This window comes from Anomaloglossus baeobatrachus, unplaced genomic scaffold (genome assembly GCF_048569485.1).
Source record: "Anomaloglossus baeobatrachus isolate aAnoBae1 unplaced genomic scaffold, aAnoBae1.hap1 Scaffold_416, whole genome shotgun sequence".
Classification (NCBI taxonomy): Eukaryota; Metazoa; Chordata; class Amphibia; order Anura; family Aromobatidae; genus Anomaloglossus; species Anomaloglossus baeobatrachus.
This window is the reverse complement of record NW_027443495.1, coordinates 194,996-216,682: the sequence shown is the minus strand read 5'-3', so window position 1 is coordinate 216,682 and position 21,687 is coordinate 194,996. Positions and strand designations below refer to the sequence as shown.

The 21,687-nt window shown below is 47.2% G+C and overlaps 16 non-coding genes across 16 annotated transcripts; all 16 read right to left on the bottom strand.

Moving 5' to 3' along the window:
- Positions 1-271: 271 nt before the first annotated feature.
- LOC142278111 (U2 spliceosomal RNA) lies at positions 272-462 on the bottom strand. The gene has a single exon (XR_012741165.1). It is a non-coding gene; the product is annotated as a U2 spliceosomal RNA (small nuclear RNA).
- A 1,117-nt stretch (positions 463-1,579) lies between these two features.
- On the bottom strand, positions 1,580-1,770 carry LOC142278109 (U2 spliceosomal RNA). The gene has a single exon (XR_012741164.1). It is a non-coding gene; the product is annotated as a U2 spliceosomal RNA (small nuclear RNA).
- A 1,117-nt stretch (positions 1,771-2,887) lies between these two features.
- LOC142278108 (U2 spliceosomal RNA) lies at positions 2,888-3,078 on the bottom strand. Its single transcript, XR_012741163.1, has one exon. It is a non-coding gene; the product is annotated as a U2 spliceosomal RNA (small nuclear RNA).
- A 1,117-nt stretch (positions 3,079-4,195) lies between these two features.
- LOC142278191 (U2 spliceosomal RNA) lies at positions 4,196-4,380 on the bottom strand. Its single transcript, XR_012741236.1, has one exon. It is a non-coding gene; the product is annotated as a U2 spliceosomal RNA (small nuclear RNA).
- A 1,322-nt stretch (positions 4,381-5,702) lies between these two features.
- On the bottom strand, positions 5,703-5,893 carry LOC142278107 (U2 spliceosomal RNA). The gene has a single exon (XR_012741162.1). It is a non-coding gene; the product is annotated as a U2 spliceosomal RNA (small nuclear RNA).
- Positions 5,894-7,010: 1,117 nt separating this feature from the next.
- Positions 7,011-7,201, bottom strand: LOC142278106 (U2 spliceosomal RNA). The gene has a single exon (XR_012741161.1). It is a non-coding gene; the product is annotated as a U2 spliceosomal RNA (small nuclear RNA).
- A 1,117-nt stretch (positions 7,202-8,318) lies between these two features.
- LOC142278105 (U2 spliceosomal RNA) lies at positions 8,319-8,509 on the bottom strand. Its single transcript, XR_012741160.1, has one exon. It is a non-coding gene; the product is annotated as a U2 spliceosomal RNA (small nuclear RNA).
- A 1,117-nt stretch (positions 8,510-9,626) lies between these two features.
- LOC142278103 (U2 spliceosomal RNA) lies at positions 9,627-9,817 on the bottom strand. Its single transcript, XR_012741159.1, has one exon. It is a non-coding gene; the product is annotated as a U2 spliceosomal RNA (small nuclear RNA).
- A 1,117-nt stretch (positions 9,818-10,934) lies between these two features.
- On the bottom strand, positions 10,935-11,125 carry LOC142278101 (U2 spliceosomal RNA). Its single transcript, XR_012741157.1, has one exon. It is a non-coding gene; the product is annotated as a U2 spliceosomal RNA (small nuclear RNA).
- Positions 11,126-12,242: 1,117 nt separating this feature from the next.
- Positions 12,243-12,433, bottom strand: LOC142278100 (U2 spliceosomal RNA). The gene has a single exon (XR_012741156.1). It is a non-coding gene; the product is annotated as a U2 spliceosomal RNA (small nuclear RNA).
- A 1,117-nt stretch (positions 12,434-13,550) lies between these two features.
- On the bottom strand, positions 13,551-13,741 carry LOC142278099 (U2 spliceosomal RNA). Its single transcript, XR_012741155.1, has one exon. It is a non-coding gene; the product is annotated as a U2 spliceosomal RNA (small nuclear RNA).
- A 1,117-nt stretch (positions 13,742-14,858) lies between these two features.
- Positions 14,859-15,052, bottom strand: LOC142278176 (U2 spliceosomal RNA). The gene has a single exon (XR_012741222.1). It is a non-coding gene; the product is annotated as a U2 spliceosomal RNA (small nuclear RNA).
- A 1,920-nt stretch (positions 15,053-16,972) lies between these two features.
- On the bottom strand, positions 16,973-17,163 carry LOC142278098 (U2 spliceosomal RNA). The gene has a single exon (XR_012741154.1). It is a non-coding gene; the product is annotated as a U2 spliceosomal RNA (small nuclear RNA).
- A 1,117-nt stretch (positions 17,164-18,280) lies between these two features.
- Positions 18,281-18,471, bottom strand: LOC142278097 (U2 spliceosomal RNA). The gene has a single exon (XR_012741153.1). It is a non-coding gene; the product is annotated as a U2 spliceosomal RNA (small nuclear RNA).
- A 1,117-nt stretch (positions 18,472-19,588) lies between these two features.
- Positions 19,589-19,779, bottom strand: LOC142278096 (U2 spliceosomal RNA). The gene has a single exon (XR_012741152.1). It is a non-coding gene; the product is annotated as a U2 spliceosomal RNA (small nuclear RNA).
- Positions 19,780-20,896: 1,117 nt separating this feature from the next.
- Positions 20,897-21,087, bottom strand: LOC142278095 (U2 spliceosomal RNA). Its single transcript, XR_012741151.1, has one exon. It is a non-coding gene; the product is annotated as a U2 spliceosomal RNA (small nuclear RNA).
- Positions 21,088-21,687: the final 600 nt, after the last annotated feature.

Genomic DNA, 21,687 nt, shown 5'->3' with positions numbered 1-21,687 from the left:
TAGATCCTCTCACACCTGTGGTCACTGCAGCATCTGACTCCACTTTGTCCAAAAGGGATCTATTCCATTCAATTACACATGATCTAGATTAGACTGACAACAAGATACTGCACGGGACATAGCAGAGTTGGTGAAGTTGAGTGGTGATGAGTTTGCTATTTGGATGAATAAAGCAAGTAAAAAGTGTGTTAGATAAAAATTCATTTCAATTCGCTAATCGGGCTAATATGAATCAGGTGAATCGAGTTCTGCTTTTGGAAACTGGGTTAAGAAGGGGTGCACCGTTCCTGGAGGTACTGCAATACCAGGTCAATGCGTGGAGTGGACAGAGCAAGCTCTTTTTCCATCTCCCTGTTCTAAAAATCCATTTAATATATGGTCCCCAGATAGGGGACGTATCAGATATTAAACTGATAAGAACAGATACTACACTTGATCTTAGCCAAAAGGCCGAGAAGCGATAACCAGAATTGGTTTGGGCCTCGAGTGGCACCCTGGCCTATGCCGGACACATCTTAGGGAGAGAGAGCGAGAGGGAGACAAACCCACGCCTACACAAGACATTTTGTCACCCAAGCCAACCCTTGAAAAGGCTGCTTTGCAGAGCAAAAACAAGAAGAATGGTGCGTTTTGCAGCCGCCGCCCACTGCAATGAATCTGAATAACTCCTCCTTTAGGGCGCAAGCAACTCCCCTCCCCCTTGCAGTCTTTCCAATTCACGATACAAAAAGACGGACAGGACAGGTTGCCTGCCTTTCCGTCACTGCCACCCTTTGCCATCCTTACCCGTAGAAAGCCCTTTCATCATCCCCAAACCCTAATCTTTTCCCTTTCCTTCCCAGCCCCCAAACCCTGCCCTCTGTACCTTTCTCACCACCCGCTTCCCTTCTCCTGTCATCCCCCTACCACCCGGGAAAAAAAGAGATTGCCCCCTCCTTCCACTAGCCCACCCTCCCACCCAAAGAACAACTTCTTCTGCGCAGCTTGTTTTCTAGGCAGCAGCGCTATTGTGATGTCATCGGGGGGCATTGTGACAAGCCGCCAGTGTTCCGTCTCTTCATGTTGTGCACTGTTCAAACCGAAAATACATCAACAGGCAGGCTACAGAAAAGCTTACTAACAAAGGTTAGAGAGGGGCTTTCTCAGAGGGCTTTTTACAGTTTGTCTATTCCCAATTAGCCGGTTTAGTATACTTAATGAAAGTACTAATTCTTTCATAGGCCGCCCATTCTTAGTATTTGACGTTCAGGTAACAACAGGTAACTTTATTTGGAGTGGAAGCAGAGAGATAACACCAGATGCCAATTGTAGATCCTCTCACACCTGTGGTCACTGCAGCATCTGACTCCACTTTGTCCAAAAGGGATCTATTCCATTCAATTACACATGATCTAGATTAGACTGACAACAAGATACTGCACGGGACATAGCAGAGTTGGTGAAGTTGAGTGGTGATGAGTTTGCTATTTGGATGAATAAAGCAAGTAAAAAGTGTGTTAGATAAAAATTCATTTCAATTCGCTAATCGGGCTAATATGAATCAGGTGAATCGAGTTCTGCTTTTGGAAACTGGGTTAAGAAGGGGTGCACCGTTCCTGGAGGTACTGCAATACCAGGTCAATGCGTGGAGTGGACAGAGCAAGCTCTTTTTCCATCTCCCTGTTCTAAAAATCCATTTAATATATGGTCCCCAGATAGGGGACGTATCAGATATTAAACTGATAAGAACAGATACTACACTTGATCTTAGCCAAAAGGCCGAGAAGCGATAACCAGAATTGGTTTGGGCCTCGAGTGGCACCCTGGCCTATGCCGGACACATCTTAGGGAGAGAGAGCGAGAGGGAGACAAACCCACGCCTACACAAGACATTTTGTCACCCAAGCCAACCCTTGAAAAGGCTGCTTTGCAGAGCAAAAACAAGAAGAATGGTGCGTTTTGCAGCCGCCGCCCACTGCAATGAATCTGAATAACTCCTCCTTTAGGGCGCAAGCAACTCCCCTCCCCCTTGCAGTCTTTCCAATTCACGATACAAAAAGACGGACAGGACAGGTTGCCTGACTTTCCGTCACTGCCACCCTTTGCCATCCTTACCCGTAGAAAGCCCTTTCATCATCCCCAAACCCTAATCTTTTCCCTTTCCTTCCCAGCCCCCAAACCCTGCCCTCTGTACCTTTCTCACCACCCGCTTCCCTTCTCCTGTCATCCCCCTACCACCCGGGAAAAAAAGAGATTGCCCCCTCCTTCCACTAGCCCACCCTCCCACCCAAAGAACAACTTCTTCTGCGCAGCTTGTTTTCTAGGCAGCAGCGCTATTGTGATGTCATCGGGGGGCATTGTGACAAGCCGCCAGTGTTCCGTCTCTTCATGTTGTGCACTGTTCAAACCGAAAATACATCAACAGGCAGGCTACAGAAAAGCTTACTAACAAAGGTTAGAGAGGGGCTTTCTCAGAGGGCTTTTTACAGTTTGTCTATTCCCAATTAGCCGGTTTAGTATACTTAATGAAAGTACTAATTCTTTCATAGGCCGCCCATTCTTAGTATTTGACGTTCAGGTAACAACAGGTAACTTTATTTGGAGTGGAAGCAGAGAGATAACACCAGATGCCAATTGTAGATCCTCTCACACCTGTGGTCACTGCAGCATCTGACTCCACTTTGTCCAAAAGGGATCTATTCCATTCAATTACACATGATCTAGATTAGACTGACAACAAGATACTGCACGGGACATAGCAGAGTTGGTGAAGTTGAGTGGTGATGAGTTTGCTATTTGGATGAATAAAGCAAGTAAAAAGTGTGTTAGATAAAAATTCATTTCAATTCGCTAATCGGGCTAATATGAATCAGGTGAATCGAGTTCTGCTTTTGGAAACTGGGTTAAGAAGGGGTGCACCGTTCCTGGAGGTACTGCAATACCAGGTCAATGCGTGGAGTGGACAGAGCAAGCTCTTTTTCCATCTCCCTGTTCTAAAAATCCATTTAATATATGGTCCCCAGATAGGGGACGTATCAGATATTAAACTGATAAGAACAGATACTACACTTGATCTTAGCCAAAAGGCCGAGAAGCGATAACCAGAATTGGTTTGGGCCTCGAGTGGCACCCTGGCCTATGCCGGACACATCTTAGGGAGAGAGAGCGAGAGGGAGACAAACCCACGCCTACACAAGACATTTTGTCACCCAAGCCAACCCTTGAAAAGGCTGCTTTGCAGAGCAAAAACAAGAAGAATGGTGCGTTTTGCAGCCGCCGCCCACTGCAATGAATCTGAATAACTCCTCCTTTAGGGCGCAAGCAACTCCCCTCCCCCTTGCAGTCTTTCCAATTCACGATACAAAAAGACGGACAGGACAGGTTGCCTGACTTTCCGTCACTGCCACCCTTTGCCATCCTTACCCGTAGAAAGCCCTTTCATCATCCCCAAACCCTAATCTTTTCCCTTTCCTTCCCAGCCCCCAAACCCTGCCCTCTGTACCTTTCTCACCACCCGCTTCCCTTCTCCTGTCATCCCCCTACCACCCGGGAAAAAAAGAGATTGCCCCCTCCTTCCACTAGCCCACCCTCCCACCCAAAGAACAACTTCTTCTGCGCAGCTTGTTTTCTAGGCAGCAGCGCTATTGTGATGTCATCGGGGGGCATTGTGACAAGCCGCCAGTGTTCCGTCTCTTCATGTTGTGCACTGTTCAAACCGAAAATACATCAACAGGCAGGCTACAGAAAAGCTTACTAACAAAGGTTAGAGAGGGGCTTTCTCAGAGGGCTTTTTACAGTTTGTCTATTCCCAATTAGCCGGTTTAGTATACTTAATGAAAGTACTAATTCTTTCATAGGCCGCCCATTCTTAGTATTTGACGTTCAGGTAACAACAGGTAACTTTATTTGGAGTGGAAGCAGAGAGATAACACCAGATGCCAATTGTAGATCCTCTCACACCTGTGGTCACTGCAGCATCTGACTCCACTTTGTCCAAAAGGGATCTATTCCATTCAATTACACATGATCTAGATTAGACTGACAACAAGATACTGCACGGGACATAGCAGAGTTGGTGAAGTTGAGTGGTGATGAGTTTGCTATTTGGATGAATAAAGCAAGTAAAAAGTGTGTTAGATAAAAATTCATTTCAATTCGCTAATCGGGCTAATATGAATCAGGTGAATCGAGTTCTGCTTTTGGAAACTGGGTTAAGAAGGGGTGCACCGTTCCTGGAGGTACTGCAATACCAGGTCAATGCGTGGAGTGGACAGAGCAAGCTCTTTTTCCATCTCCCTGTTCTAAAAATCCATTTAATATATGGTCCCCAGATAGGGGACGTATCAGATATTAAACTGATAAGAACAGATGAGATTTCATCCGCAAATTTCAGAAAACGGTCATCGGCCACCACACAAAAGCGCAGTGCCGCAGGTGATCGCCTCCCGAGCCCAGGAACCACCAGCCATAAGGGGACGTAAGCACCAAAAGGCGCAACAATCCCCGAGGCCGGCGGTTGTGCAAGCCCGGGCCCCTCCCAGCCAAGACCAAGGCAAACCCAATGAAGAGACTACACTTGATCTTAGCCAAAAGGCCGAGAAGCGATAACCAGAATTGGTTTGGGCCTCGAGTGGCACCCTGGCCTATGCCGGACACATCTTAGGGAGAGAGAGCGAGAGGGAGACAAACCCACGCCTACACAAGACATTTTGTCACCCAAGCCAACCCTTGAAAAGGCTGCTTTGCAGAGCAAAAACAAGAAGAATGGTGCGTTTTGCAGCCGCCGCCCACTGCAATGAATCTGAATAACTCCTCCTTTAGGGCGCAAGCAACTCCCCTCCCCCTTGCAGTCTTTCCAATTCACGATACAAAAAGACGGACAGGACAGGTTGCCTGACTTTCCGTCACTGCCACCCTTTGCCATCCTTACCCGTAGAAAGCCCTTTCATCATCCCCAAACCCTAATCTTTTCCCTTTCCTTCCCAGCCCCCAAACCCTGCCCTCTGTACCTTTCTCACCACCCGCTTCCCTTCTCCTGTCATCCCCCTACCACCCGGGAAAAAAAGAGATTGCCCCCTCCTTCCACTAGCCCACCCTCCCACCCAAAGAACAACTTCTTCTGCGCAGCTTGTTTTCTAGGCAGCAGCGCTATTGTGATGTCATCGGGGGGCATTGTGACAAGCCGCCAGTGTTCCGTCTCTTCATGTTGTGCACTGTTCAAACCGAAAATACATCAACAGGCAGGCTACAGAAAAGCTTACTAACAAAGGTTAGAGAGGGGCTTTCTCAGTGGGCTTTTTACAGTTTGTCTATTCCCAATTAGCCGGTTTAGTATACTTAATGAAAGTACTAATTCTTTCATAGGCCGCCCATTCTTAGTATTTGACGTTCAGGTAACAACAGGTAACTTTATTTGGAGTGGAAGCAGAGAGATAACACCAGATGCCAATTGTAGATCCTCTCACACCTGTGGTCACTGCAGCATCTGACTCCACTTTGTCCAAAAGGGATCTATTCCATTCAATTACACATGATCTAGATTAGACTGACAACAAGATACTGCACGGGACATAGCAGAGTTGGTGAAGTTGAGTGGTGATGAGTTTGCTATTTGGATGAATAAAGCAAGTAAAAAGTGTGTTAGATAAAAATTCATTTCAATTCGCTAATCGGGCTAATATGAATCAGGTGAATCGAGTTCTGCTTTTGGAAACTGGGTTAAGAAGGGGTGCACCGTTCCTGGAGGTACTGCAATACCAGGTCAATGCGTGGAGTGGACAGAGCAAGCTCTTTTTCCATCTCCCTGTTCTAAAAATCCATTTAATATATGGTCCCCAGATAGGGGACGTATCAGATATTAAACTGATAAGAACAGATACTACACTTGATCTTAGCCAAAAGGCCGAGAAGCGATAACCAGAATTGGTTTGGGCCTCGAGTGGCACCCTGGCCTATGCCGGACACATCTTAGGGAGAGAGAGCGAGAGGGAGACAAACCCACGCCTACACAAGACATTTTGTCACCCAAGCCAACCCTTGAAAAGGCTGCTTTGCAGAGCAAAAACAAGAAGAATGGTGCGTTTTGCAGCCGCCGCCCACTGCAATGAATCTGAATAACTCCTCCTTTAGGGCGCAAGCAACTCCCCTCCCCCTTGCAGTCTTTCCAATTCACGATACAAAAAGACGGACAGGACAGGTTGCCTGACTTTCCGTCACTGCCACCCTTTGCCATCCTTACCCGTAGAAAGCCCTTTCATCATCCCCAAACCCTAATCTTTTCCCTTTCCTTCCCAGCCCCCAAACCCTGCCCTCTGTACCTTTCTCACCACCCGCTTCCCTTCTCCTGTCATCCCCCTACCACCCGGGAAAAAAAGAGATTGCCCCCTCCTTCCACTAGCCCACCCTCCCACCCAAAGAACAACTTCTTCTGCGCAGCTTGTTTTCTAGGCAGCAGCGCTATTGTGATGTCATCGGGGGGCATTGTGACAAGCCGCCAGTGTTCCGTCTCTTCATGTTGTGCACTGTTCAAACCGAAAATACATCAACAGGCAGGCTACAGAAAAGCTTACTAACAAAGGTTAGAGAGGGGCTTTCTCAGAGGGCTTTTTACAGTTTGTCTATTCCCAATTAGCCGGTTTAGTATACTTAATGAAAGTACTAATTCTTTCATAGGCCGCCCATTCTTAGTATTTGACGTTCAGGTAACAACAGGTAACTTTATTTGGAGTGGAAGCAGAGAGATAACACCAGATGCCAATTGTAGATCCTCTCACACCTGTGGTCACTGCAGCATCTGACTCCACTTTGTCCAAAAGGGATCTATTCCATTCAATTACACATGATCTAGATTAGACTGACAACAAGATACTGCACGGGACATAGCAGAGTTGGTGAAGTTGAGTGGTGATGAGTTTGCTATTTGGATGAATAAAGCAAGTAAAAAGTGTGTTAGATAAAAATTCATTTCAATTCGCTAATCGGGCTAATATGAATCAGGTGAATCGAGTTCTGCTTTTGGAAACTGGGTTAAGAAGGGGTGCACCGTTCCTGGAGGTACTGCAATACCAGGTCAATGCGTGGAGTGGACAGAGCAAGCTCTTTTTCCATCTCCCTGTTCTAAAAATCCATTTAATATATGGTCCCCAGATAGGGGACGTATCAGATATTAAACTGATAAGAACAGATACTACACTTGATCTTAGCCAAAAGGCCGAGAAGCGATAACCAGAATTGGTTTGGGCCTCGAGTGGCACCCTGGCCTATGCCGGACACATCTTAGGGAGAGAGAGCGAGAGGGAGACAAACCCACGCCTACACAAGACATTTTGTCACCCAAGCCAACCCTTGAAAAGGCTGCTTTGCAGAGCAAAAACAAGAAGAATGGTGCGTTTTGCAGCCGCCGCCCACTGCAATGAATCTGAATAACTCCTCCTTTAGGGCGCAAGCAACTCCCCTCCCCCTTGCAGTCTTTCCAATTCACGATACAAAAAGACGGACAGGACAGGTTGCCTGACTTTCCGTCACTGCCACCCTTTGCCATCCTTACCCGTAGAAAGCCCTTTCATCATCCCCAAACCCTAATCTTTTCCCTTTCCTTCCCAGCCCCCAAACCCTGCCCTCTGTACCTTTCTCACCACCCGCTTCCCTTCTCCTGTCATCCCCCTACCACCCGGGAAAAAAAGAGATTGCCCCCTCCTTCCACTAGCCCACCCTCCCACCCAAAGAACAACTTCTTCTGCGCAGCTTGTTTTCTAGGCAGCAGCGCTATTGTGATGTCATCGGGGGGCATTGTGACAAGCCGCCAGTGTTCCGTCTCTTCATGTTGTGCACTGTTCAAACCGAAAATACATCAACAGGCAGGCTACAGAAAAGCTTACTAACAAAGGTTAGAGAGGGGCTTTCTCAGAGGGCTTTTTACAGTTTGTCTATTCCCAATTAGCCGGTTTAGTATACTTAATGAAAGTACTAATTCTTTCATAGGCCGCCCATTCTTAGTATTTGACGTTCAGGTAACAACAGGTAACTTTATTTGGAGTGGAAGCAGAGAGATAACACCAGATGCCAATTGTAGATCCTCTCACACCTGTGGTCACTGCAGCATCTGACTCCACTTTGTCCAAAAGGGATCTATTCCATTCAATTACACATGATCTAGATTAGACTGACAACAAGATACTGCACGGGACATAGCAGAGTTGGTGAAGTTGAGTGGTGATGAGTTTGCTATTTGGATGAATAAAGCAAGTAAAAAGTGTGTTAGATAAAAATTCATTTCAATTCGCTAATCGGGCTAATATGAATCAGGTGAATCGAGTTCTGCTTTTGGAAACTGGGTTAAGAAGGGGTGCACCGTTCCTGGAGGTACTGCAATACCAGGTCAATGCGTGGAGTGGACAGAGCAAGCTCTTTTTCCATCTCCCTGTTCTAAAAATCCATTTAATATATGGTCCCCAGATAGGGGACGTATCAGATATTAAACTGATAAGAACAGATACTACACTTGATCTTAGCCAAAAGGCCGAGAAGCGATAACCAGAATTGGTTTGGGCCTCGAGTGGCACCCTGGCCTATGCCGGACACATCTTAGGGAGAGAGAGCGAGAGGGAGACAAACCCACGCCTACACAAGACATTTTGTCACCCAAGCCAACCCTTGAAAAGGCTGCTTTGCAGAGCAAAAACAAGAAGAATGGTGCGTTTTGCAGCCGCCGCCCACTGCAATGAATCTGAATAACTCCTCCTTTAGGGCGCAAGCAACTCCCCTCCCCCTTGCAGTCTTTCCAATTCACGATACAAAAAGACGGACAGGACAGGTTGCCTGACTTTCCGTCACTGCCACCCTTTGCCATCCTTACCCGTAGAAAGCCCTTTCATCATCCCCAAACCCTAATCTTTTCCCTTTCCTTCCCAGCCCCCAAACCCTGCCCTCTGTACCTTTCTCACCACCCGCTTCCCTTCTCCTGTCATCCCCCTACCACCCGGGAAAAAAAGAGATTGCCCCCTCCTTCCACTAGCCCACCCTCCCACCCAAAGAACAACTTCTTCTGCGCAGCTTGTTTTCTAGGCAGCAGCGCTATTGTGATGTCATCGGGGGGCATTGTGACAAGCCGCCAGTGTTCCGTCTCTTCATGTTGTGCACTGTTCAAACCGAAAATACATCAACAGGCAGGCTACAGAAAAGCTTACTAACAAAGGTTAGAGAGGGGCTTTCTCAGAGGGCTTTTTACAGTTTGTCTATTCCCAATTAGCCGGTTTAGTATACTTAATGAAAGTACTAATTCTTTCATAGGCCGCCCATTCTTAGTATTTGACGTTCAGGTAACAACAGGTAACTTTATTTGGAGTGGAAGCAGAGAGATAACACCAGATGCCAATTGTAGATCCTCTCACACCTGTGGTCACTGCAGCATCTGACTCCACTTTGTCCAAAAGGGATCTATTCCATTCAATTACACATGATCTAGATTAGACTGACAACAAGATACTGCACGGGACATAGCAGAGTTGGTGAAGTTGAGTGGTGATGAGTTTGCTATTTGGATGAATAAAGCAAGTAAAAAGTGTGTTAGATAAAAATTCATTTCAATTCGCTAATCGGGCTAATATGAATCAGGTGAATCGAGTTCTGCTTTTGGAAACTGGGTTAAGAAGGGGTGCACCGTTCCTGGAGGTACTGCAATACCAGGTCAATGCGTGGAGTGGACAGAGCAAGCTCTTTTTCCATCTCCCTGTTCTAAAAATCCATTTAATATATGGTCCCCAGATAGGGGACGTATCAGATATTAAACTGATAAGAACAGATACTACACTTGATCTTAGCCAAAAGGCCGAGAAGCGATAACCAGAATTGGTTTGGGCCTCGAGTGGCACCCTGGCCTATGCCGGACACATCTTAGGGAGAGAGAGCGAGAGGGAGACAAACCCACGCCTACACAAGACATTTTGTCACCCAAGCCAACCCTTGAAAAGGCTGCTTTGCAGAGCAAAAACAAGAAGAATGGTGCGTTTTGCAGCCGCCGCCCACTGCAATGAATCTGAATAACTCCTCCTTTAGGGCGCAAGCAACTCCCCTCCCCCTTGCAGTCTTTCCAATTCACGATACAAAAAGACGGACAGGACAGGTTGCCTGACTTTCCGTCACTGCCACCCTTTGCCATCCTTACCCGTAGAAAGCCCTTTCATCATCCCCAAACCCTAATCTTTTCCCTTTCCTTCCCAGCCCCCAAACCCTGCCCTCTGTACCTTTCTCACCACCCGCTTCCCTTCTCCTGTCATCCCCCTACCACCCGGGAAAAAAAGAGATTGCCCCCTCCTTCCACTAGCCCACCCTCCCACCCAAAGAACAACTTCTTCTGCGCAGCTTGTTTTCTAGGCAGCAGCGCTATTGTGATGTCATCGGGGGGCATTGTGACAAGCCGCCAGTGTTCCGTCTCTTCATGTTGTGCACTGTTCAAACCGAAAATACATCAACAGGCAGGCTACAGAAAAGCTTACTAACAAAGGTTAGAGAGGGGCTTTCTCAGAGGGCTTTTTACAGTTTGTCTATTCCCAATTAGCCGGTTTAGTATACTTAATGAAAGTACTAATTCTTTCATAGGCCGCCCATTCTTAGTATTTGACGTTCAGGTAACAACAGGTAACTTTATTTGGAGTGGAAGCAGAGAGATAACACCAGATGCCAATTGTAGATCCTCTCACACCTGTGGTCACTGCAGCATCTGACTCCACTTTGTCCAAAAGGGATCTATTCCATTCAATTACACATGATCTAGATTAGACTGACAACAAGATACTGCACGGGACATAGCAGAGTTGGTGAAGTTGAGTGGTGATGAGTTTGCTATTTGGATGAATAAAGCAAGTAAAAAGTGTGTTAGATAAAAATTCATTTCAATTCGCTAATCGGGCTAATATGAATCAGGTGAATCGAGTTCTGCTTTTGGAAACTGGGTTAAGAAGGGGTGCACCGTTCCTGGAGGTACTGCAATACCAGGTCAATGCGTGGAGTGGACAGAGCAAGCTCTTTTTCCATCTCCCTGTTCTAAAAATCCATTTAATATATGGTCCCCAGATAGGGGACGTATCAGATATTAAACTGATAAGAACAGATACTACACTTGATCTTAGCCAAAAGGCCGAGAAGCGATAACCAGAATTGGTTTGGGCCTCGAGTGGCACCCTGGCCTATGCCGGACACATCTTAGGGAGAGAGAGCGAGAGGGAGACAAACCCACGCCTACACAAGACATTTTGTCACCCAAGCCAACCCTTGAAAAGGCTGCTTTGCAGAGCAAAAACAAGAAGAATGGTGCGTTTTGCAGCCGCCGCCCACTGCAATGAATCTGAATAACTCCTCCTTTAGGGCGCAAGCAACTCCCCTCCCCCTTGCAGTCTTTCCAATTCACGATACAAAAAGACGGACAGGACAGGTTGCCTGACTTTCCGTCACTGCCACCCTTTGCCATCCTTACCCGTAGAAAGCCCTTTCATCATCCCCAAACCCTAATCTTTTCCCTTTCCTTCCCAGCCCCCAAACCCTGCCCTCTGTACCTTTCTCACCACCCGCTTCCCTTCTCCTGTCATCCCCCTACCACCCGGGAAAAAAAGAGATTGCCCCCTCCTTCCACTAGCCCACCCTCCCACCCAAAGAACAACTTCTTCTGCGCAGCTTGTTTTCTAGGCAGCAGCGCTATTGTGATGTCATCGGGGGGCATTGTGACAAGCCGCCAGTGTTCCGTCTCTTCATGTTGTGCACTGTTCAAACCGAAAATACATCAACAGGCAGGCTACAGAAAAGCTTACTAACAAAGGTTAGAGAGGGGCTTTCTCAGAGGGCTTTTTACAGTTTGTCTATTCCCAATTAGCCGGTTTAGTATACTTAATGAAAGTACTAATTCTTTCATAGGCCGCCCATTCTTAGTATTTGACGTTCAGGTAACAACAGGTAACTTTATTTGGAGTGGAAGCAGAGAGATAACACCAGATGCCAATTGTAGATCCTCTCACACCTGTGGTCACTGCAGCATCTGACTCCACTTTGTCCAAAAGGGATCTATTCCATTCAATTACACATGATCTAGATTAGACTGACAACAAGATACTGCACGGGACATAGCAGAGTTGGTGAAGTTGAGTGGTGATGAGTTTGCTATTTGGATGAATAAAGCAAGTAAAAAGTGTGTTAGATAAAAATTCATTTCAATTCGCTAATCGGGCTAATATGAATCAGGTGAATCGAGTTCTGCTTTTGGAAACTGGGTTAAGAAGGGGTGCACCGTTCCTGGAGGTACTGCAATACCAGGTCAATGCGTGGAGTGGACAGAGCAAGCTCTTTTTCCATCTCCCTGTTCTAAAAATCCATTTAATATATGGTCCCCAGATAGGGGACGTATCAGATATTAAACTGATAAGAACAGATACTACACTTGATCTTAGCCAAAAGGCCGAGAAGCGATAACCAGAATTGGTTTGGGCCTCGAGTGGCACCCTGGCCTATGCCGGACACATCTTAGGGAGAGAGAGCGAGAGGGAGACAAACCCACGCCTACACAAGACATTTTGTCACCCAAGCCAACCCTTGAAAAGGCTGCTTTGCAGAGCAAAAACAAGAAGAATGGTGCGTTTTGCAGCCGCCGCCCACTGCAATGAATCTGAATAACTCCTCCTTTAGGGCGCAAGCAACTCCCCTCCCCCTTGCAGTCTTTCCAATTCACGATACAAAAAGACGGACAGGACAGGTTGCCTGACTTTCCGTCACTGCCACCCTTTGCCATCCTTACCCGTAGAAAGCCCTTTCATCATCCCCAAACCCTAATCTTTTCCCTTTCCTTCCCAGCCCCCAAACCCTGCCCTCTGTACCTTTCTCACCACCCGCTTCCCTTCTCCTGTCATCCCCCTACCACCCGGGAAAAAAAGAGATTGCCCCCTCCTTCCACTAGCCCACCCTCCCACCCAAAGAACAACTTCTTCTGCGCAGCTTGTTTTCTAGGCAGCAGCGCTATTGTGATGTCATCGGGGGGCATTGTGACAAGCCGCCAGTGTTCCGTCTCTTCATGTTGTGCACTGTTCAAACCGAAAATACATCAACAGGCAGGCTACAGAAAAGCTTACTAACAAAGGTTAGAGAGGGGCTTTCTCAGAGGGCTTTTTACAGTTTGTCTATTCCCAATTAGCCGGTTTAGTATACTTAATGAAAGTACTAATTCTTTCATAGGCCGCCCATTCTTAGTATTTGACGTTCAGGTAACAACAGGTAACTTTATTTGGAGTGGAAGCAGAGAGATAACACCAGATGCCAATTGTAGATCCTCTCACACCTGTGGTCACTGCAGCATCTGACTCCACTTTGTCCAAAAGGGATCTATTCCATTCAATTACACATGATCTAGATTAGACTGACAACAAGATACTGCACGGGACATAGCAGAGTTGGTGAAGTTGAGTGGTGATGAGTTTGCTATTTGGATGAATAAAGCAAGTAAAAAGTGTGTTAGATAAAAATTCATTTCAATTCGCTAATCGGGCTAATATGAATCAGGTGAATCGAGTTCTGCTTTTGGAAACTGGGTTAAGAAGGGGTGCACCGTTCCTGGAGGTACTGCAATACCAGGTCAATGCGTGGAGTGGACAGAGCAAGCTCTTTTTCCATCTCCCTGTTCTAAAAATCCATTTAATATATGGTCCCCAGATAGGGGACGTATCAGATATTAAACTGATAAGAACAGATACTACACTTGATCTTAGCCAAAAGGCCGAGAAGCGATAACCAGAATTGGTTTGGGCCTCGAGTGGCACCCTGGCCTATGCCGGACACATCTTAGGGAGAGAGAGCGAGAGGGAGACAAACCCACGCCTACACAAGACATTTTGTCACCCAAGCCAACCCTTGAAAAGGCTGCTTTGCAGAGCAAAAACAAGAAGAATGGTGCGTTTTGCAGCCGCCGCCCACTGCAATGAATCTGAATAACTCCTCCTTTAGGGCGCAAGCAACTCCCCTCCCCCTTGCAGTCTTTCCAATTCACGATACAAAAAGACGGACAGGACAGGTTGCCTGACTTTCCGTCACTGCCACCCTTTGCCATCCTTACCCGTAGAAAGCCCTTTCATCATCCCCAAACCCTAATCTTTTCCCTTTCCTTCCCAGCCCCCAAACCCTGCCCTCTGTACCTTTCTCACCACCCGCTTCCCTTCTCCTGTCATCCCCCTACCACCCGGGAAAAAAAGAGATTGCCCCCTCCTTCCACTAGCCCACCCTCCCACCCAAAGAACAACTTCTTCTGCGCAGCTTGTTTTCTAGGCAGCAGCGCTATTGTGATGTCATCGGGGGGCATTGTGACAAGCCGCCAGTGTTCCGTCTCTTCATGTTGTGCACTGTTCAAACCGAAAATACATCAACAGGCAGGCTACAGAAAAGCTTACTAACAAAGGTTAGAGAGGGGCTTTCTCAGAGGGCTTTTTACAGTTTGTCTATTCCCAATTAGCCGGTTTAGTATACTTAATGAAAGTACTAATTCTTTCATAGGCCGCCCATTCTTAGTATTTGACGTTCAGGTAACAACAGGTAACTTTATTTGGAGTGGAAGCAGAGAGATAACACCAGATGCCAATTGTAGATCCTCTCACACCTGTGGTCACTGCAGCATCTGACTCCACTTTGTCCAAAAGGGATCTATTCCATTCAATTACACATGATCTAGATTAGACTGACAACAAGATACTGCACGGGACATAGCAGAGTTGGTGAAGTTGAGTGGTGATGAGTTTGCTATTTGGATGAATAAAGCAAGTAAAAAGTGTGTTAGATAAAAATTCATTTCAATTCGCTAATCGGGCTAATATGAATCAGGTGAATCGAGTTCTGCTTTTGGAAACTGGGTTAAGAAGGGGTGCACCGTTCCTGGAGGTACTGCAATACCAGGTCAATGCGTGGAGTGGACAGAGCAAGCTCTTTTTCCATCTCCCTGTTCTAAAAATCCATTTAATATATGGTCCCCAGATAGGGGACGTATCAGATATTAAACTGATAAGAACAGATTTTTTGATTTAATGAAGCTTTCCAAAGCACCACAAAAAATGCATGACCGAAGTCACACCAAAAACAGTGCAAAGGCTAGGATTCGTGTGGACCCCACCGTGAGGAGAGGGTCCCCAAAAATCAACCCCGTCCCTCCGAGCCAGAAGGCCACAGCAAGGGTCAGGGATCTTCGGTGCTCCCCCAAGCCGAAGCCTGGTTGAGCCTTGTCGTTGCTCCCAGCGTCCACCCAGGCATCTTACCCAAGTGGAGTAGAGAGCTACTAGTTGTTGGTTTCGCAGCCGAAACTGCCCGGACCGTCAACCGGTGTTGGTTTCTCAGCCCAAGGCTAACCGGACCTCCAACCGGGTGTTGGTTTCTCAGCCGAAGCTGACCCAGACCTCCAACCGGGTGTTGGTTTCTCAGCCGAAACTGACCCAGACCTCCAACCGGGTGTTAGTTTCTCAGCCCAAAGCTGACCAGACCTCCGACCGGGATTGTAAAAATTTCCCTTCCTAGCCAGAAGGCCGGGATAGGGTAATATGCTCAAAAAGTATGAAAAAGCAAGGTACGGTGTGCTACAGAGCCCAAGGCTTGCCGGGGTCCCAAGCCAGCAAGCTCAGACTCACTCCAGGGTCGTCAGTCCTGGGGCACGTTGTACCATAGCCCCCCCACCCTTACTCAGTCTAATAGCCTCGATCCTGGTAGGGCCATGTTTTCCTCTAGATGAATATACTATCCACCCAGAGTACTAGCAAGCGCAACCTTCCAGTGTGCATTGTATCATTGTACTAAGGTGGCCTGGAGCTTAAACCACCTCTTCGAACAACACTACACTTGATCTTAGCCAAAAGGCCGAGAAGCGATAACCAGAATTGGTTTGGGCCTCGAGTGGCACCCTGGCCTATGCCGGACACATCTTAGGGAGAGAGAGCGAGAGGGAGACAAACCCACGCCTACACAAGACATTTTGTCACCCAAGCCAACCCTTGAAAAGGCTGCTTTGCAGAGCAAAAACAAGAAGAATGGTGCGTTTTGCAGCCGCCGCCCACTGCAATGAATCTGAATAACTCCTCCTTTAGGGCGCAAGCAACTCCCCTCCCCCTTGCAGTCTTTCCAATTCACGATACAAAAAGACGGACAGGACAGGTTGCCTGACTTTCCGTCACTGCCACCCTTTGCCATCCTTACCCGTAGAAAGCCCTTTCATCATCCCCAAACCCTAATCTTTTCCCTTTCCTTCCCAGCCCCCAAACCCTGCCCTCTGTACCTTTCTCACCACCCGCTTCCCTTCTCCTGTCATCCCCCTACCACCCGGGAAAAAAAGAGATTGCCCCCTCCTTCCACTAGCCCACCCTCCCACCCAAAGAACAACTTCTTCTGCGCAGCTTGTTTTCTAGGCAGCAGCGCTATTGTGATGTCATCGGGGGGCATTGTGACAAGCCGCCAGTGTTCCGTCTCTTCATGTTGTGCACTGTTCAAACCGAAAATACATCAACAGGCAGGCTACAGAAAAGCTTACTAACAAAGGTTAGAGAGGGGCTTTCTCAGAGGGCTTTTTACAGTTTGTCTATTCCCAATTAGCCGGTTTAGTATACTTAATGAAAGTACTAATTCTTTCATAGGCCGCCCATTCTTAGTATTTGACGTTCAGGTAACAACAGGTAACTTTATTTGGAGTGGAAGCAGAGAGATAACACCAGATGCCAATTGTAGATCCTCTCACACCTGTGGTCACTGCAGCATCTGACTCCACTTTGTCCAAAAGGGATCTATTCCATTCAATTACACATGATCTAGATTAGACTGACAACAAGATACTGCACGGGACATAGCAGAGTTGGTGAAGTTGAGTGGTGATGAGTTTGCTATTTGGATGAATAAAGCAAGTAAAAAGTGTGTTAGATAAAAATTCATTTCAATTCGCTAATCGGGCTAATATGAATCAGGTGAATCGAGTTCTGCTTTTGGAAACTGGGTTAAGAAGGGGTGCACCGTTCCTGGAGGTACTGCAATACCAGGTCAATGCGTGGAGTGGACAGAGCAAGCTCTTTTTCCATCTCCCTGTTCTAAAAATCCATTTAATATATGGTCCCCAGATAGGGGACGTATCAGATATTAAACTGATAAGAACAGATACTACACTTGATCTTAGCCAAAAGGCCGAGAAGCGATAACCAGAATTGGTTTGGGCCTCGAGTGGCACCCTGGCCTATGCCGGACACATCTTAGGGAGAGAGAGCGGGAGGGAGACAAACCCACGCCTACACAAGACATTTTGTCACCCAAGCCAACCCTTGAAAAGGCTGCTTTGCAGAGCAAAAACAAGAAGAATGGTGCGTTTTGCAGCCGCCGCCCACTGCAATGAATCTGAATAACTCCTCCTTTAGGGCGCAAGCAACTCCCCTCCCCCTTGCAGTCTTTCCAATTCACGATACAAAAAGACGGACAGGACAGGTTGCCTGACTTTCCGTCACTGCCACCCTTTGCCATCCTTACCCGTAGAAAGCCCTTTCATCATCCCCAAACCCTAATCTTTTCCCTTTCCTTCCCAGCCCCCAAACCCTGCCCTCTGTACCTTTCTCACCACCCGCTTCCCTTCTCCTGTCATCCCCCTACCACCCGGGAAAAAAAGAGATTGCCCCCTCCTTCCACTAGCCCACCCTCCCACCCAAAGAACAACTTCTTCTGCGCAGCTTGTTTTCTAGGCAGCAGCGCTATTGTGATGTCATCGGGGGGCATTGTGACAAGCCGCCAGTGTTCCGTCTCTTCATGTTGTGCACTGTTCAAACCGAAAATACATCAACAGGCAGGCTACAGAAAAGCTTACTAACAAAGGTTAGAGAGGGGCTTTCTCAGAGGGCTTTTTACAGTTTGTCTATTCCCAATTAGCCGGTTTAGTATACTTAATGAAAGTACTAATTCTTTCATAGGCCGCCCATTCTTAGTATTTGACGTTCAGGTAACAACAGGTAACTTTATTTGGAGTGGAAGCAGAGAGATAACACCAGATGCCAATTGTAGATCCTCTCACACCTGTGGTCACTGCAGCATCTGACTCCACTTTGTCCAAAAGGGATCTATTCCATTCAATTACACATGATCTAGATTAGACTGACAACAAGATACTGCACGGGACATAGCAGAGTTGGTGAAGTTGAGTGGTGATGAGTTTGCTATTTGGATGAATAAAGCAAGTAAAAAGTGTGTTAGATAAAAATTCATTTCAATTCGCTAATCGGGCTAATATGAATCAGGTGAATCGAGTTCTGCTTTTGGAAACTGGGTTAAGAAGGGGTGCACCGTTCCTGGAGGTACTGCAATACCAGGTCAATGCGTGGAGTGGACAGAGCAAGCTCTTTTTCCATCTCCCTGTTCTAAAAATCCATTTAATATATGGTCCCCAGATAGGGGACGTATCAGATATTAAACTGATAAGAACAGATACTACACTTGATCTTAGCCAAAAGGCCGAGAAGCGATAACCAGAATTGGTTTGGGCCTCGAGTGGCACCCTGGCCTATGCCGGACACATCTTAGGGAGAGAGAGCGAGAGGGAGACAAACCCACGCCTACACAAGACATTTTGTCACCCAAGCCAACCCTTGAAAAGGCTGCTTTGCAGAGCAAAAACAAGAAGAATGGTGCGTTTTGCAGCCGCCGCCCACTGCAATGAATCTGAATAACTCCTCCTTTAGGGCGCAAGCAACTCCCCTCCCCCTTGCAGTCTTTCCAATTCACGATACAAAAAGACGGACAGGACAGGTTGCCTGACTTTCCGTCACTGCCACCCTTTGCCATCCTTACCCGTAGAAAGCCCTTTCATCATCCCCAAACCCTAATCTTTTCCCTTTCCTTCCCAGCCCCCAAACCCTGCCCTCTGTACCTTTCTCACCACCCGCTTCCCTTCTCCTGTCATCCCCCTACCACCCGGGAAAAAAAGAGATTGCCCCCTCCTTCCACTAGCCCACCCTCCCACCCAAAGAACAACTTCTTCTGCGCAGCTTGTTTTCTAGGCAGCAGCGCTATTGTGATGTCATCGGGGGGCATTGTGACAAGCCGCCAGTGTTCCGTCTCTTCATGTTGTGCACTGTTCAAACCGAAAATACATCAACAGGCAGGCTACAGAAAAGCTTACTAACAAAGGTTAGAGAGGGGCTTTCTCAGAGGGCTTTTTACAGTTTGTCTATTCCCAATTAGCCGGTTTAGTATACTTAATGAAAGTACTAATTCTTTCATAGGCCGCCCATTCTTAGTATTTGACGTTCAGGTAACAACAGGTAACTTTATTTGGAGTGGAAGCAGAGAGATAACACCAGATGCCAATTGTAGATCCTCTCACACCTGTGGTCACTGCAGCATCTGACTCCACTTTGTCCAAAAGGGATCTATTCCATTCAATTACACATGATCTAGATTAGACTGACAACAAGATACTGCACGGGACATAGCAGAGTTGGTGAAGTTGAGTGGTGATGAGTTTGCTATTTGGATGAATAAAGCAAGTAAAAAGTGTGTTAGATAAAAATTCATTTCAATTCGCTAATCGGGCTAATATGAATCAGGTGAATCGAGTTCTGCTTTTGGAAACTGGGTTAAGAAGGGGTGCACCGTTCCTGGAGGTACTGCAATACCAGGTCAATGCGTGGAGTGGACAGAGCAAGCTCTTTTTCCATCTCCCTGTTCTAAAAATCCATTTAATATATGGTCCCCAGATAGGGGACGTATCAGATATTAAACTGATAAGAACAGATACTACACTTGATCTTAGCCAAAAGGCCGAGAAGCGATAACCAGAATTGGTTTGGGCCTCGAGTGGCACCCTGGCCTATGCCGGACACATCTTAGGGAGAGAGAGCGAGAGGGAGACAAACCCACGCCTACACAAGACATTTTGTCACCCAAGCCAACCCTTGAAAAGGCTGCTTTGCAGAGCAAAAACAAGAAGAATGGTGCGTTTTGCAGCCGCCGCCCACTGCAATGAATCTGAATAACTCCTCCTTTAGGGCGCAAGCAACTCCCCTCCCCCTTGCAGTCTTTCCAATTCACGATACAAAAAGACGGACAGGACAGGTTGCCTGACTTTCCGTCACTGCCACCCTTTGCCATCCTTACCCGTAGAAAGCCCTTTCATCATCCCCAAACCCTAATCTTTTCCCTTTCCTTCCCAGCCCCCAAACCCTGCCCTCTGTACCTTTCTCACCACCCGCTTCCCTTCTCCTGTCATCCCCCTACCACCCGGGAAAAAAAGAGATTGCCCCCTCCTTCCACTAGCCCACCCTCCCACCCAAAGAACAACTTCTTCTGCGCAGCTTGTTTTCTAGGCAGCAGCGCTATTGTGATGTCATCGGGGGGCATTGTGACAAGCCGCCAGTGTTCCGTCTCTTCATGTTGTGCACTGTTCAAACCGAAAATACATCAACAGGCAGGCTACAGAAAAGCTTACTAACAAAGGTTAGAGAGGGGCTTTCTCAGAGGGCTTTTTACAGTTTGTCTATTCCCAATTAGCCGGTTTAGTATACTTAATGAAAGTACTAATTCTTTCATAGGCCGCCCATTCTTAGTATTTGACGTTCAGGTAACAACAGGTAACTTTATTTGGAGTGGAAGCAGAGAGATAACACCAGATGCCAATTGTAGATCCTCTCACACCTGTGGTCACTGCAGCATCTGACTCCACTTTGTCCAAAAGGGATCTATTCCATTCAATTACACATGATCTAGATTAGACTGACAACAAGATACTGCACGGGACATAGCAGAGTTGGTGAAGTTGAGTGGTGATGAGTTTGCTATTTGGATGAATAAAGCAAGTAAAAAGTGTGTTAGATAAAAATTCATTTCAATTCGCTAATCGGGCTAATATGAATCAGGTGAATCGAGTTCTGCTTTTGGAAACTGGGTTAAGAAGGGGTGCACCGTTCCTGGAGGTACTGCAATACCAGGTCAATGCGTGGAGTGGACAGAGCAAGCTCTTTTTCCATCTCCCTGTTCTAAAAATCCATTTAATATATGGTCCCCAGATAGGGGACGTATCAGATATTAAACTGATAAGAACAGATACTACACTTGATCTTAGCCAAAAGGCCGAGAAGCGATAACCAGAATTGGTTTGGGGCCTCCGAGTGGCACCCTGGCCTATGCCGGACCACATCTTAGGGAGAGAGAGCGGGAGGGAGACAAACCCACGCCTACACAAGACATTTTGTCACCCAAGCCAACCCTTGAAAAGGCTGCTTTGCAGAGCAAAAACAAGAAGAATGGTGCGTTTTGCAGCCGCCGCCCACTGCAATGAATCTGAATAACTCCTCCTTTAGGGCGCAAGCAACTCCCCTCCCCCTTGCAGTCTTTCCAATTCACGATACAAAAAGACGGACAGGACAGGTTGCCTGACTTTCCGTCACTGCCACCCTTTGCCATCCTTACCCGTAGAAAGCCCTTTCATCATCCCCAAACCCTAATCTTTCCCTTTCCTTCCCAGCCCCCAAACCCTGCCCTCTGTACCTTTCTCACCACCCCGCTTCCCTTCTCCTGTCATCCCCCTACCACCCGGGAAAAAAAGAGATTGCCCCCCTCCTTCCACTAGCCCACCCTCCCACCCCAAAGAACCAACTTCTTCTGCGCAGCTTGTTTTCTAGCAGCAGCGCTATTGTGATGTCATCGGGGGGCATTGTGACAAGCGCCAGTGTTCCGTCTCTT